This window comes from Eurosta solidaginis, chromosome 2 (genome assembly GCF_040869045.1).
Source record: "Eurosta solidaginis isolate ZX-2024a chromosome 2, ASM4086904v1, whole genome shotgun sequence".
NCBI classification, from domain to species: Eukaryota; Metazoa; Arthropoda; class Insecta; order Diptera; family Tephritidae; genus Eurosta; species Eurosta solidaginis.
This window is the reverse complement of record NC_090320.1, coordinates 114846931-114864252: the sequence shown is the minus strand read 5'-3', so window position 1 is coordinate 114864252 and position 17322 is coordinate 114846931. Positions and strand designations below refer to the sequence as shown.

Genomic DNA, 17322 nt, shown 5'->3' with positions numbered 1-17322 from the left:
CCTTCTCTGGTCCCTCATCGGATCTGATTCTTTTTCGGCCTTGTGTGCCCATCGATCTGGACGAGGACGCTTGGTTAGCGTCCTTGCCCTGATCATCTGGCGCTTTCTAGCCGTCAGTTTTAGCAGCGTTAGTTGCCTTGCACTTTGTTACTACCTTCCTGTGCTTCCTAATAAGAGCCATTTCTCTCACAGTGAGAGTGGCAGGATCTTTCTTCTGCATCTTCCAAAGGTAGTAGGAAGAGTTTTTGTAGCCCTTCAGGGCTTTCTGCTCCCTTTCTGCCTTCTCCGAATCTGAACCTTTATCCTCCGCAGTTTCTGACGTCTGGGCTTCGTCATTCAGCAGAATGCTCTCAGCCTCAAAGTCTATTTCATCGTCGCCGCTCACCAGTGATGATAGCTCATCCTCGGTGGCGCTGACAAAGGTTAGACTCCTCAACCAAGGGCTTACATCAGCACCAGAATCAGAACCTGTTTTTTCCATGCTCCACAGAGCGTGCTCGGACAGGCACAGAGCTCTTTTTCTCCCAGTAACATTCGTAGACCGTGTAGCCTGGAGTTCCGCTCCACAGCCTGAGAAGTCGCTGTATCTCGACACCAGATGGCCTTCTCGCCCACCATCTACCGCCGGTACTGGGGATCCGACCCCCTGCACCGTAACTGTACTTCCTCCTTTGCCGCTCATAATCGACGAACTGAACTCGTCATCACCCTTGGAGTTTCTTTCACGTCTACCACTCCTTCCAAAAGACTCGGACTCGACCGCCCCCAACCTGGGGAAAACTGACGTCGTTGTGTGCTGCCCCTAACAGACGCACACGTGCCGTAAAGGCTATGTGTGCCAGGTGCCGCCCCTAACATGGGGAATCAGACCCATCCGGCGGACAAGAAGTGCCGTCCCTAACATGGGAAAACAGCCGCACACTTTTAGCCGTTAAGGCAAAAACAGCAGTTCTTAGTTACCGCTCCACGATGTTCGAACCATACGGGTGGAGGATGCCTGAGCTTCTCCTTTTGTATGTTCACTGCTTCGCGGAAGCGGCATAAGCCCCCGCACCGCGACAAGGTGCCTGCCATAGGGAGGAAATGTAGTTAGGTTTTTCTCCTTTTTTAGCAGGAGATTTTTATTTTAAGAATGTAATATACAAACCAAAGTTCATTCTGTTACTCATTTTATCTATGGGGCTTCACATGTACTTTATAAAGACATACTTTTATATATATATATTTTTCTTTACTTACTTTACATACTTCTTATTCTTACGAACTTATTCCACAATGAAAATAAAAGAAACATGTAGTCATTAATCACGTTCCCTACTTCTAACTATATGTTGTTAATGTGTTGAAAGTAACAAAACTGAAATAGTATTTACAAATGTGGTATGTCAGACTAATTTTATATAATTAAAATGATTTAATACATTGCATGCATTGTATACCTCCGGTCTCCGGACAGATATACAATTTTTCTTTTCCGCCTTCGAATTCAATATACTACAATTGTATAGTACAAGCTCAAGATAAATTGGTATGTATATATATGATTTTCAATTGCTGGTTGTGTTTGTGGTGGCGGCTGCTGAGGTTGTTGCTGTGGCTCTACCAATTGTGGTGTTATATTTTTGTATATCTTTTAAGTTGAACCCTTTTGCCTCACTATGCTGATCATAATCAGGGTCATAAGAAGATATTCCGCGGCATTTATGAAATGAGTGTTTTTGGCAGGCCCGCAGCCCTTTCCAATGTGTGTTTTGTAAGTTGTTAGCAGCGTTTCTTTGTCTTTTCCCTAAGCAAAGAGACTTGATGATTCCGTTGCTGCCTTGTACTTTAGATAAAATTTCGGAGATATGTGCCTTGAAAATAATAGTGCATTCGAATCTGAAATCTTTTCCCCAAGTACTGCCGGCAAAGAGACTTGAGGATTCTGTTGCGGCCTTGTACTTCAGATTCAATTCAGAGACATGTGCCTTCAAGATAGTAGTGCAGTCGAATGTTACCCCTAAGATCTTTGGTGACTAACAGTCGGTAGAGTTATGCCAGTAAAATTTTAAGTTTTCATAAAATGATCAAAAAGAATAATCAAATTTGTTTCCTTTAGATGATAAAAAACTTATGAACAGAGATGGGTAGTAATGATTACCTAGGAATTAAATTAAATAACCCATTACAAGTACTCAAGGAAAGTAATCAATTCCATATCCAAAGCAAAGGAATTGGTTACATTTTAATTCATTAAAAAAATACCAAAAGCAATTTCTTTTTGTTGAGCCTCAAGTACAAAAAAATCGTTTTTAATTGAAAAAAAAATTTTAATTAAAATACTTTACGCAAAGGTAATTTCTGTCGCAATACTTTCGAAAGGATTTGAAAAAATAACTAAACATTTTTCAATTACTTTACAACAGAAAGAAGAGCCAAGTTAGGTGACATCTTACGACTTTACTTCATCATTATACCCCCACGGTCCAAAAGCAAATTTTTCTATAATACGAGCACTTTCTAATATTGGTAGCATCCATGTCATCGCCATATATCAGGATAGGTATAGTAGGATTTGTTTGTAATGGATCCGTTGTCTAATTGAAACTAAAAACTCCAACCAAACTAGAATAAAGTGGGTAGTTTCCGACGTGAAAAAGATGATGAAGATGAGGAAAAGCACTAAAACAGTGAAACTGTATGAAAAATGGTCGAGCCCCAATTTCAGCAATACCACGGCTTATCGACTCATGAAGTCATGTTTTCGATAAAAAAAAATATGAACGTGGCTTAAAATAAACAAAATAAATTGCATATTCAATACTATTTGTCTAATTTTGACTCAGTTAACTTTATATCTTTCACATTCTCAAAGAGCACTAACAAATAATATTTTATATAATTTCTCCAAAAGGCGCACCCAACATCTATCAAGACCTTGAGAAGACTTATGTTTGGCAGGAGACGAGTACATTTACTGATACGCCAGTCCATCCACGCAAATGCATTCATATACTCACAAAAATTCTATGTCTGATCAATCAGGGCGAACAATCGGTTGCCCGTGAGGCCACCGACTTTTTTTCGCTATAACAAAATTATTCGAATCGAAAGATATTGTTTTACGTCGCCCAATGAGCTTAATTCCATAGCAGAAGATGTCATAATTGTAACAAGTTCAGTTACAAAAGATATGACCGACAAGGAAGATCTATATTGCCCATCTGCAATACGCGCTCTATGCAGCATAAAAGATAATCAATACAAGTAGTTGAACTTTATATGAAGCACGGAAGAATCCACCAGTTTCATGTGCCGCACTTGTCAGCTTTACATTTAGCAAATACTGCTGGAGATTTAGTAAAACGTTGGGCTAACGAGGCACAAGAAGCTTTAAATAGTGATAATATTATGGTACAATATCATGCACTTGGGCTGCTTTATCATATACGTAAATCAGTTTGTTTGGCTGTATTTAAATTGGTGAACAAGTTGGCACGTAGTTCCATGAAGAGTCCATATGCAGTTTGCATGCTGGTGAGTAGAAACGTATATTCTAAAATAAGACCAATTTTAATTCGTGTTGCTCTACAGATTCGTTTCGCTTGCAAGCTTATCGAAGAAGAAGGTATATCTGAGGATGATATGTTGAATTCCCCTATGTTTACATTTATCGAATCATGCTTCCGTCACAAAAACGAAATGGTCATCTATGAGGCCGCACATGCAATTGTCAACTCGAAAAATACAAATGCACGTGTGTTCTGGTCTGCATTTTCGATTTTACAATTATTTTGCAGTTCGCCAAAAGCCAGTTTGCGTTTTGCAGCCGTGCGTACACTTAACAAAGTAGCAATGACTTATCCTTCCGCTGTAACCACAAGCGATTTGGACTTGGAAGGACTTATAACTGATTCCAATCGTTCAGTTGCTACCTTAGCTATTACAAATTTATTAAAGACAGGCGCCGAATCATCAGTTGAGCGTTTAATGAAACAGATTTCACCGTTTGTTGCTGAAATTTCAGATGAATATAAAGTTGTTTTCCAAGCTATTTGTGCTCTCTGCGCTAAGTGACCACGTAAACATACAGTTTTAGTGAGTTTCTTAAGCGGCATGTTGCGCGAGGAAGGTGGCTTGGAATATAAAAATTCGATTGTTGACACATTTATTACAATAATAGAGAGGAATGCATCATTGAAGAATGTGATCAAATCTTGCTTGCCGTACGTATTCTGCAGTTGCAAGGCAAAGGGCTGGACCTTTCGCTAATACACCATCAAAATATATACGTTTTATTTATAATCGTGTTATCCTGGAAAGCCCTATTGTACACGCTGCAGCTGTTACAGCACTCAAGCACTCGCAGAGTTTGATGCAGCTTGCCCTGCGCTGATCGCAAATATATTAGTACTGTTGAGTCGTTGTCAAATGGATCCCGATAATGAGCGGTGCGATCGCGCTATATATTATCTACACATGATGGAATCTAACAAACCTAAAATTTATAAACTCTATATTATTGAATGTGAAACATGGAGAAAGCATTGACAGAATATTTGAATAGTGATTTGAACGCTCCATTCGATTTGTCAGTTGTACCAGACACTGTCAAAGAGGAAGTCGCAAATGAAGCAATGTTGATTTCAAATAGTGAATTAGACGTGCATTTGCTTCTTTTTTTCACATTTCAATTGATAATATTTTTGTTTGTTAGCGCCACGTACGTGCACCGAAATTCACACGAGAGGAAGAAAGCGATGCATGCTTATCGCAATTACAGGGTATACAAGTTTTGGGGCCCATACATCGTATCGCTGCGCCCATACAGCTTACTGAAAGCGAAACTGAATATACAGTACAATGCATTAAACATATATTCGCTAATCGTGTCGTACTTCATGTGAGTTGCAAAAAAACTATCCGGCATAAGAATTTTGCATATGTAGAAATTTTTTTCAGTTCGATCGTCTAAATACTTTGCCTCATCAAATTTTGGAAAATGTGCGCGCTGAGCTGACTATACCAGAAGGATTTACCACGCGCGCTGTTATCATATGTGCAAAACTGCAATGATTTGCAGACCGGATTTGTTATTGCCGAATTTCCACCAGATATTGCTGGCTCACCTGGTCGATATTAAACATGAAAATAGCTTCATTAATTCACATCAAATTGGATTCCATAACACCCTTCAATATTCTTCATCTGAAAAAAAGAGTGTATATAGTTGATGTATATTGGAACAATTATCCGTCATCTCTTGTCAAATTTGGTTTTGAGACAAACCATTTTCGGCGTTGTGCCCTCATAAGTGTTGATTTTCGTTACAACAGATAAACACAATTTCTGACACAATATTCGAGCCTTTAAAACTTGTTTACAAGAAACGAAGTAGTCACACAGGTGCAACAGACAAACACACAACAACAAATAAACACAAAAAAATTAACGCACCAAAATAACAAACCCACAAAGAAGATCAAACGACTAAAATTACGGATTTTTACCTGCCTCAGTCAGCCACACAAATCTATCAGTAAAAACCTCCCTCGGTTCTGAATGAACACACAGCACATACACATAACTGAATATACACAAGCATAAATTTTGACAATACCTGTTCATGTACGTACGAACTATAAATACAAGACAAACGACAACAACAGATCAGAACGAAAATCGACACTGATGATGGCACAACGCCGAAACCGGTTTGTCTCAAAACCAAATTTGACAAGGGATGACGGAAAATCGTTCCAATATACATCATTTATCCACTCTGTCGGAAAATCAACAAAACAAAATAAGTCAGTTATTGCCCTACAAGAAATGCTGAGAGTTTTACTAATACACTCACACTTGTAATTGACAATGCTGATCCTGCGATGACGTAAACATTGATACTCAAATTTATGTATGTTCCTTTGTTCGCTCACGCATGTCCGCATATTACCGACGACAGCTTATAATCATGAAAAAGGACTCAAACTGGGGAAGCTTCGGACACCTGGTGCAGAACAAAAGAACATACAGCAGATACCATTATGCATGTGAGACAGATACATAATTCTCAACGGAATTTTATGTATGCGAGAACAGTTTATCCGAATTAATCATGTTGTCACTACTGACTGTCATATGACAATCAAATGATTATCACGGTTGTTTTGTTATTTTTTAAATTCCGCCATTTTCAACCGACGAAAACCATATAAAAAATAAGTTTAAAAAATGAAAAAGAGAGCATTTCAAAGCTCCATGCTAAAAGAAAAAAATCAAAAATAATATTAAAAAATACCAAAAGCTGTCGGAATGTATGGGGCGCACTCAAAAAATTTATACGCGAAAAATAATAGTGGTTAGTGGTGATTCATTTTTAAATGTGTTTCCGCATGAGGGAAGCGCTCTTCTGTTGTTTTGTTATTTTCTGAATTTAAACATTCTGAACTCGAATTCTTATAAAACTATTTATTTTAAACAAATAATAAACACGTATGCTTTTATCACGTACAAAATTAAAAACGTTATGAAATAAAGTAATTAAAATTTTTGGCGGAATTTAACAATGGTTATTTATGATAGTATAACAGTCAAACCGAACCAAAAACCAAAGGCGGCCACCGTGGTGTGATGGTAGCGTGCTCCGCCTACCACACCGGATGCCCTGGGTTCAAACCACGGGCAAAGCAACATCAAACATTTTAGAAATAAGGTTTTTCAATTAGAAGAAAATTTTTCTAAGCGGGGTCGCCCCTCGGCAGTGTTTGGCAAGCGCTCCGGGTGTATTTCTGCCATGAAAAGCTCTCAATGAAAACTCATCTGCCTTGCAGATACCGTTCGGAGTCGGCATAAAATTATGTAGGTCCCGTCCAGCCAATTTGTAGGGAAAATCAAGAGGAGCACGACGCAAATTGGAAGAGAAGCTCGGCCTTAGATCTCTTCGGAGGTTATCGCGCCTTACATTTATTTTTTTATAACAGTCAAACCTGATATCTACAGTAAACTATCATTTATGACACTTTTTGATAGTTAGAGTGTCAGCACTGATCCAGGAATAGGAATGAGAGTGAGCAGTGCGGCTATATACTTAAGCAATAGGCCATGTTGGCGTATAAGAAGGAGACAAAAACTCACACGTACACAGTTGTTTACATCACATTTGCACAAGTCCCCTTAAGTTTGTGATAGAAAGTTTGTATGAGGCGCTGATCGTTAGGTTGACATTGCTGATAATCAGATGATAGTCATATGATAGTCAGTATTCTTGTAGGGTGCTTGTCAGGCTTTTAACTTGAACGCGAACGTACTACTAACAATTTACAAGCGACGCCTACTGAAAATATATAAAGCAAAGGCGAGCATTTGGTTCAACAACAATTCGCTAAAATAATAATAAAGGTAAATAACAAATCTAGCAGGAAAATAGTTAGAAATGCGGAAAGAAATTTTTTAAAATATGAGCTGGAAAGCTTATACTCCAAGACGGATGAGATAAATGCCGAATTATCTATCCATTTAAGATTGGCAGAACAACTACCTACGACTGCATTAATGGAATGTTTCGACCGCATAAAGACAGAAGTCGATCAGGAACTACAACAAAAATACAGGTCCCTGAACCGGAAATTGGACAAGCTGGCAGGACGACGAGAGTGTAACCAAAACCAGAAAACTCACTAGTTTCATGACAAGTTCGTTAACCTCACAACAGTGGTCATTATCAAGGAAGACGCACAACTTCGAAAAGGGCCTGAAGCACAATATCATGGACCAAAATACAGTAAGAAAAACGGAGCAGGCGATTGTAGATGCGGAGATCGCAATATCATTGATACCACAGGAGAACAGGAGCACACAAGACACATGTGCAGGGAAAGAATAAAAAAAGGAGGTGAAAGCACAGGAAGGACAAAAAGGTAATGCAGAGGAGAAAACAATAAAGAATATACGGTATAAACTAAGAAAAACAATATTGGCACAACGAAAGCGGACAAAGAAGGCACCACTGTGCTAATCGAAGAAGATGAATATATAGCCAAAACCGAAGAACTCATAGAGGAAATGAAACGTCGTAGAATAAGAGGGGCTGCCACAGGTAAATACCAAAAACAAATCAAAGTTGCTATAAAAAATGCAACAAATATAGTAGATTCTAACATGAGACATAGATTGGTCCAAATGAACGCTTCGGCTCCTCAACTGATTGCGCTACCAAAAATCCACAAGCCGGACACACCAATGAGGGCCACCATTAATTTTAAATCGGCACCATGTTACAAACTGTCCAAGTATTTTAAAACGATATTGAAAGATACTCTGGAGCTAAGGAAGGAATATGCAATAGCTAACACAACAGAACTAATAGAGAAACTTGAGACCGTAGAGCTAACAAATAACAGCAAATGTGTGTCTTTTGACATAAAAGATTTATACCCATCAACACCACTATCGGAGACTTTGGACATAGTTAGCTCAACAATAGTTCATAATACAAAAAACAAAGTGAAAAGTATGCAAATCACAAATACGCTAAAAAGCGCTTTACGTCAAAACTATTTTCAATTCAACAATAAAATATATAGACAAACAAACCGTCTTCGAATGGGAAGCCCCACATCAGCCATTCTGTTCATGCAAAATCTGGAAGAAAAGTACATACAGGAGCTGAAGTCCAAATTAGGCGTGTCATTTTATGCTAGATACGTGGATGACATAATATGCGTTTTAACTACTAATAACGAAGAGCTTGTACTGGAGTACCTCAACAAGCAGCACGGAAATATAAAATTTACAATGGAAACCGGAAAACACGGAGGAATCAACTATCTAGACCTCACGATAAATATTGATAAAGAAGCCAAAAGATTTAACTATGACGTATATAGAAAGCCAACGGCCACCGACACAATAATACATAATACCTCAAATCACCCCCAACAGCATAAAAATGCAGCATTAAGGCATTTGGTATATATACTTGAAAGAACACCTCTTACACAAGAGGCATATAAGAGAGAACTTGAGGTCATATATAACATCGCTGCAAACAACGGATATAAGGAAGCACTAGTAGATAAGATCAGAAAGACAAATGGAGAACCAAGAAGAGAACATATTAGAGATTACAACAAAAAAAAGTACGAAATCCAAACATTACACCAGAGTGAAACTTCGCGAATGACATGGTCGAGAATGAATGTTCCCCAGCGAACATCAATGAAACAGTTAGGGTTCTTCACATACAAGCAAAAGGCCGACGTCTCAACGTACTCGAAAACATGGAAATCTACAAACAGAAAACATTCGACGGTAGAATAATAAACGAAGAGATATACACAATTTCTGACACAATATTCGAGCCTTTAAAACTTGTTTACAAGAAACAAAGTAATCACACAGGTACAACAGACAAACATACAACAACAAATAAACACAAAACAATTAACGCACCAAAACACAGACCCACAAAGAAGGTCAAACGACTAAAATTATGGATTTTTTCCTGCCTCAGTCAGCCACACAAATCTATCAGTAAAAACCACCCTCGGTTCTGTATGAACTCACAGCGCATTCACATAACTAAAAATACACAAGCATCAATTTTGACAATACCTGCTCATGTACCTATGAACTATAAATACAAACCAAAGGAAAACAACAGATCAGAACGAAAATCGACACTGATGATGGCACAACGTCGAAACAGGTTTGTTCGAAACCAAATTTAAAAAGGGATGACAGAAAACCATTTCAATATACATCATTTATCCACCCTGTCGGAAAATCAACAAAACCAAATAAGTATATAATTACAATCTAGACTTAAATTGATTCAAATAATATAAATTTAGCTGCTGCAGCAATATAGCTCAAAGTAATTAATATGTTTTTTATGTTAATATTAAAGTACTTACTTCTTTTTTATATTAACAGTTTAAGTTGCTATTTCATGTACATATGAGTCTCCTAGATGCAAAACCAGTTTATCCATCATAAGTGAGATTTAGAAAAGCACAAAAAAGCTGAAATTTTTAAAATTTTCTATGAATTTTCAATAAAGGTTTATAAAATCTGATTTTTGTCCGTCTTTTATTTGAATGTTTTTTAGGCGATGCCTATTCGCAAGTTAAATACTAATTTAAAAACTTGAAATATCTGGTTTTGCATCAAGGGGCCTCATATATAATAATCCTTGTTTGGAAAAAATGACTAAATCTCATTTATAGAAATTTATTCAAATAATGTTTATAATAAATATGTATGTATAATTATAAATAAATATTGGAAATAAAATTTGTTTGTAAGAGTTAACGGGGATTGCCCGCATTGCTTTCTTAAATGTATGAAAACATTTATTTCAAGAAGTTTTTAATTTTATAATTTATTTAATAATTTCGGAAAATTTAAACAACTTGACATCAGGACGGACAAGGCGACAGCTGTTTCGATTATACCTTGTAAACCTCTTCAAAGACTTTTCTCCCGGAAGTGGGATTCGAACCCGCACTCCTACGATAGTTGGAATGGTTACAAACGCATTCAGCTATGCCATGCCTTAGTTGTTGTAAATTTTTTCCCAATTACCTTCTTTTGTATATATTAATCTTCCACACATCACATACTTCGTATGTAATTATGTGTTGAAAATATGCAAGTTTGTAAGGCGGTTTCAGAGAAACTTGGTATTGTTGCTGTTTTTGTTCTATTTATAGAACTACACAGAATTAACCAAATGTTGTCTGTTTGTATGAGTTAATCGGGGATTGCCCGTATTGCTTTAAATGTATGAAAACATTTATTTCAAGCAATTTTATAATTTATTTAATAATTTGGGAAAAATTTAAACAACGTGACATCAGGACGGACAAGGCGACAGCTGTTTCGATTATACCTTGTAAATCTCTTCAAAGCCTTTTATCTCTGCAGTGGGATTCGAAACCGCATTCCTACGATAGCTGAAATGGTTACAAACGCGTTCAGCTACGTCATGCCTTAGTTGTTGTAAAGTTTTTCCAAATTGCCTTCTTTTGCATATATTAATCTTCTACATATCACATACTTCGTATGTAATTATGTGTTGAAGTTATGCATGTTTGTAAGGCGGTTTCAGAGAAACTTGGTATTGTTGCTGTTTTTGTTCCATTTATAGAACTACACAGAATTAACCAAATGTTGTCTGTTTGTATGAGTTAATCGGGGATTGCCCGTATTGCTTTAAATGTATGAAAACATTTACATATTTCAAGCAATTTTTAATTTTATAATTTATTTAATAATTTGGGAAAATTTAAACAACATGACATCAGGACGGACAACGCGACAGCTGTTTCGATTATAACTTGTAAATCTCTTCAAAGACTTTTCTCCCGGGAGTGGGATTCGAACCCGCACTCCTAAGATAGTTGAAATGGTTAAAAATGCATTCAGCTATGTCATGCCTTAATTGTAATAATAGTTTTTTTCAATTGCCTTCTTTTGTGTATATTAATCTTCTACACATCACATACTTCCTATGTAATTATGAGTTGAAATTATGCATATTTGTAAGGCGGTTTCAGAGAATTTGGTATTGTTGCTGTTTTTGTTCTATTTATAGAACTACAACGAATTAACCAAATGTTGTCTGTTTGTATGAGTTAATCGGGGATTGCCCGTATTGCTTTAAATGTATGAAAACATTTATTTATAGCAATTTTAAATTTTATAATTTATTTAAAAATTTGGGAAAAATTTAAACAACGTGACATCAGGACGGACAAGGCGACAGCTGTTTCGATTATACCTTGTCAATCTCTTCAAAGCCTTTTCTCCCGGGAGTTGGATTCGAACCCGTACTCCTACGATAGTTGAAATGGTTACAAACGCATTCAGTTACGTCATGCGTTAGTTTTTGTAACGTTTTTCCCAATTGCCTTCTTTTGCATATATTAATCTTTTACATATCACATACTTCGTATGTAATTATGTGTTGAAGTTATGCAAGTTTGTAAGGCGGTTTCAGAGAAACTTGGTGTACAATGTATACTTTTAGATTTTAAAAGAAAATGGTTTTTATGATTTTTAATAATCGGGGATTGCCCATATTGCTTTTTTAAATGTATGAAAACATTTATTTGAAGCAATTTTTTAATTTTTATAATTTATTTAATAATTTGGGAAAAATTTAAACAACGTGACATCAGGACGGACAAGGCGACAGCTGTTTCGATTATACCTTGTAAATCTCTTCAAAGCCTTTTCTCCCGGGAGTGGGAGTCGAACTCGCACCCCTACGATAGTTGAAATGGTTGTAAACGCATTCAGCTACGTCATGCCTGTTGTGAAGTCTTTCCCAATTGCCTTCTTTTTTGCATATTTTAATCTTTTACACATTGCATACTTCGTATGCAATTATGTGTTAAAGCTATGCTTGGTACGGCGGTTTTCAAAGAAACTTTGGTTTTGTTGCTGTTTTCGTTCTATTTATAGAACTACAACGAATTAACCAATTTTGTCTGTTTGTATGATTTTTAATAATCGGGGATTGCCCATATTGCTTTTTTAAATGTATGAAAACATTTATTTGAAGCAATTTTTTAATTTTTATAATTTATTTAATAATTTGGGAAAAATTTAAACAACGTGACATCAGGACGGACAAGGCGACAGCTGTTTCGATTATACCTTGTAAATCTCTTCAAAGCCTTTTCTCCCGGGAGTGGGAGTCGAACTCGCACCCCTACGATAGTTGAAATGGTTGTAAACGCATTCAGCTACGTCATGCCTGTTGTGAAGTCTTTCCCAATTGCCTTCTTTTTTGCATATTTTAATCTTTTACACATTGCATACTTCGTATGCAATTATGTGTTAAAGCTATGCTTGGTACGGCCGTTTTCAAAGAAACTTTGGTTTTGTTGCTGTTTTCGTTCTATTTATAGAACTACAACGAATTAACCAATTTTGTCTGTTTGTATGATTTTTAATAATCGGGGATTGCCCATATTGCTTTTTTAAATGTATGAAAACATTTATTTGAAGCAATTTTTTAATGAATGCGTTTACAACCATTTCAACTATCGTAGGGGTGCGAGTTCGACTCCCACTCCCGGGAGAAAAGGCTTTGAAGAGATTTACAAGGTATAATCGAAACAGCTGTCGCCTTGTCCGTCCTGATGTCACGTTGTTTAAATTTTTCCCAAATTATTAAATAAATTATAAAAATTAAAAAATTGCTTCAAATAAATGTTTTCATACATTTAAAAAAGCAATATGGGCAATCCCCGATTATTAAAAATCATACAAACAGACAAAATTGGTTAATTCGTTGTAGTTCTATAAATAGAACGAAAACAGCAACAAAACCAAAGTTTCTTTGAAAACCGCCGTACCAAGCATAGCTTTAACACATAATTGCATACGAAGTATGCAATGTGTAAAAGATTAAAATATGCAAAAAAGAAGGCAATTGGGAAAGACTTCACAACAGGCATGACGTAGCTGAATGCGTTTACAACCATTTCAACTATCGTAGGGGTGCGAGTTCGACTCCCACTCCCGGGAGATAAGGCTTTGAAGAGATTTACAAGGTATAATCGAAACAGCTGTCGCCTTGTCCGTCCTGATGTCACGTTGTTTAAATTTTTCCCAAATTATTAAATAAATTATAAAAATTAAAAAATTGCTTCAAATAAATGTTTTCATACATTTAAAAAAGCAATATGGGCAATCCCCGATTATTAAAAATCATACAAACAGACAAAATTGGTTAATTCGTTGTAGTTCTATAAATAGAACGAAAACAGCAACAAAACCAAAGTTTCTTTGAAAACCGCCGTACCAAGCATAGCTTTAACACATAATTGCATACGAAGTATGCAATGTGTAAAAGATTAAAATATGCAAAAAAGAAGGCAATTGGGAAAGACTTCACAACAGGCATGACGTAGCTGAATGCGTTTACAACCATTTCAACTATCGTAGGGGTGCGAGTTCGACTCCCACTCCCGGGAGAAAAGGCTTTGAAGAGATTTACAAGGTATAATCGAAACAGCTGTCGCCTTGTCCGTCCTGATGTCACGTTGTTTAAATTTTTCCCAAATTATTAAATAAATTATGAAAATGGTTTTTGTTGGCGCTAATGTTCAGCGCTGACATCTGATTCATAAATCTTCTTTATTGAATAAATTCTTTCCTATTTATACAAAAGTTCTTAACCTATACATAAATACATTCTTACATTAATAATTACATACTAGAGGTGCACGACTCAATAGTGAGGAATGCTTTGTTAGCGAATTATTATATTGACTTACATATTGTCAATATGATTCTTCTTGAGCAATTTGGGTATGACGCATTAATGCATTAGGTGACTTGGTGAACGCGAATAAACTTATTGTAGTTACCTGGGTCAATGAACGTATGTTTGTAATGTTAAGCGTGTTTGAAGAGAGGTGAATTCCACGCGATACTACACTATCGGCGTTTTAAGTGAACGTATATAATTTTATGCTTAATTATAGACGGTCACTGTGATAAGTGTGCCGTGTTGTTTAATTTTTCGTTGAATGACCCAGTCAATTTACTTGGTGGTACCAAACAATTGTTTGCATTCAGTTGTAATTTATGTCATAGTGGTAACTTGATATTATAACTTTATATGTTATGTTTTCTTTTTGCTTTTATTCGTTTGCATTTGCTTTACATACTATACCCGTTATACAAATTCTCGCTTGTTCATAATAATCTGATTTTTTCGCTTTTTTTTGTGTATTTGCTATGATGGGTAATTGATTATTTTTTTTTTTGTTTTTTGGGTTTTTGTTTTTTTGCACAGCCGACCCTTAAGAGCGTCGACTCCCTTAAAAATCGGCATGTGAATTAATGGAAACTGGATACCAATATGAATTGTTTGCTTTTGTTTATGGACGAGTAAATTGGAATACTATTGTTGAAACTCCTTTTTTTTTGTTGTTAAATTATTGTGAGTCATTGGCATATTTTATATTGGGTAAGCCTATTCTTATGGACTATTATTTCCTTATTTTGTAGGCAGGTTAAAAGTAGAAATGTTTCCTATTTCTATTTCCTAATCTATTTAGAATGAAAGATATTTTCCTATTAGTAAAAATATTTTCCTAAAATTATGACCTCTATAAAACTAGGTTTCCTAACTGAATAATCTCATACTTATATCTATTTGTTTAATTATTTCTATTAGATAACATCTTTTTATTTTTATTTCATTTCATTAGGGTTACATTAAACTTAGTAAGAAAAATCTGTAGCTAATTTATCGAAATTTATAATATGAATTGGACCTCTGCGCGTTGGCGATGGCGAGTACCGAAGAAGATTTAATAATGAGCTGTACGAGCTATACGCAGACATCAACATAGTCCAGCGAATTAAAACGCAGCGGCTGCGCTGGCTAGACCATGTTATGCGAATGAAAGATGATGCTCCGGCCAAGAAAGTGTTTCTATCGGAACCCGCCTATGGAAGCAGGGGTAGAGGGCGGCCCCCACTCCGTTGGAAGTACCAGATGGAAAACGGTTTAAATTCCTTGGTGCGACCAATCGGCGCCGGTAGGTGGAGCGAAGGAGCGACTGGAGCACCTTGTTGGACGGCCATAACCGTTTAGACGGTTAAGCGCCAATTAAGTAAGTAAGTAAGTTATAATATGATATATGTAACTAATTATGTAGAAATTTAGGAGCTGTTATTAACGAAAGAGCAATGTAGTTTATATTAGTGGTAGCAACTTAGCTAGTTAGTGGAAGGAGCATATAGTGGATGCAAAATTTATTCGATCTTTTAATTTATTTTTCATATTTTTCCAGCAACTTATTTGATCTTATTCGTCATGCGATTTCTGCCGCGGCCACCAAGACAGAATCGTCATGACTTGAATGAAGAATTATTTTTATTTTTATACCGGGATTGTCACATGCACAACATCTTTGGTTAGTGCAATTATTTGATCTTTGAGAACTTGTGTACTTTTTTTATTATTTTATTAAATTTGCCTACTGCAGTAAATATTCAATTCTTAATCACCAATTTGTCCCTCAGGACAACTGTGTTTTTCCTTATAAATTTCAAGTCCTGGATTGCCGGCATTTCTTGTATGCCTAGTCGAATATTGTCCTAAGTCAATAACTTCCTCGACAATCTGGTTGCGGTAATTGCGGTTTGCTGATTGCCTTGAATTATGCCCTTTGTTCTAATATATTGTCTTCTTTTGCATTTGTTCGTTTTAAAATTCAAATCAGTTGCCTTTTTGGTCTTCCATATCGCTCTGGTGTGCTTTCAAAATTGTTTGGTGACTCAAATTTTGTGGCAGGATCTTTGAGATCTTCTTCGATATATTTTGCTTCAGACTGTCAGGATTTTTGTTAATGAAATGCTTTTGGCATTGCTTTATCAACAATTTTGCCTTAACTGTTGAACTGGCAGGATCTTCTTCCAGCTAATCCTGCTTTACGACAGGTTGTTGTGACCAGATTTTTAGCAATTTTGCCAAATTTGATCTAGACTAGCAGGATCGCCATGTACAAAGGATTTTAAGCATTTATGATGATGGCAGGATCGCCATGTACCTACAATTTATACTTTTAGATTTTAAAAGAAAATTGTTTTTGTTGGCGCTAATGTTCAGCGCAGACATCTGATTCATAAATCTTCTTTATTGAATAAATTCTTTCCTATTTATACAAAAGTGCTTAACTTTACATATATACCTTCTTACATTAATAATTACATATTAGAGGTGTATGACTCAATAGTGAGTAATGCTTTGTTAGCGAATTATTATATTGACTTACATATTGTCAATATGATTCCTACTTGAGCAATTTGGGTATGACGCATTAATGCATTAGGTGACTTGGTGAACGCGAATGAACTTATGGTAGTTACCTGGGCAATGAACGTATGTTTATAATGTTAAGCGTGTTTGAAGTGAGGTGAATTCCACGCGATACTACTGTTGCTGTTTTGTTCTATTTATAGAACTACAACGAATTAACCAAATGTTGTCTGTTTGTATGAGTTAATCGGAGATTGCCCATATTGCTTTAAATGTATGAAAACATTTATTTCAATCAATTTTTAATTTTATAATTTATTTAATAATTTGGGAAAATTTAAACAACGTGACATCAGCACGGACAAGGCGACAGCTGTTTCGATTATACATTGTAAATCTCTTCAAAGCCTTTTCTCCCGGTAGTGGGATTCGAACCCGCAAACCTACGATAGTTGAAATGGTTACAAACGCAGCTATGTCATGCCTTAGTTGTTGTAAAGTTTTCCCCAATTGCCTTTTTTGTATATATTAATCTTCTACACATCACATAC

General features: G+C 36.1%; 1 pseudogene; it reads left to right on the top strand.

Moving 5' to 3' along the window:
- Nucleotides 1-5122, top strand: part of LOC137241616 (coatomer subunit gamma-like) — a 275103-nt pseudogene extending 269981 nt beyond the window's left edge.
- The last annotated feature ends 12200 nt before the right edge of the window (nucleotides 5123-17322 follow it).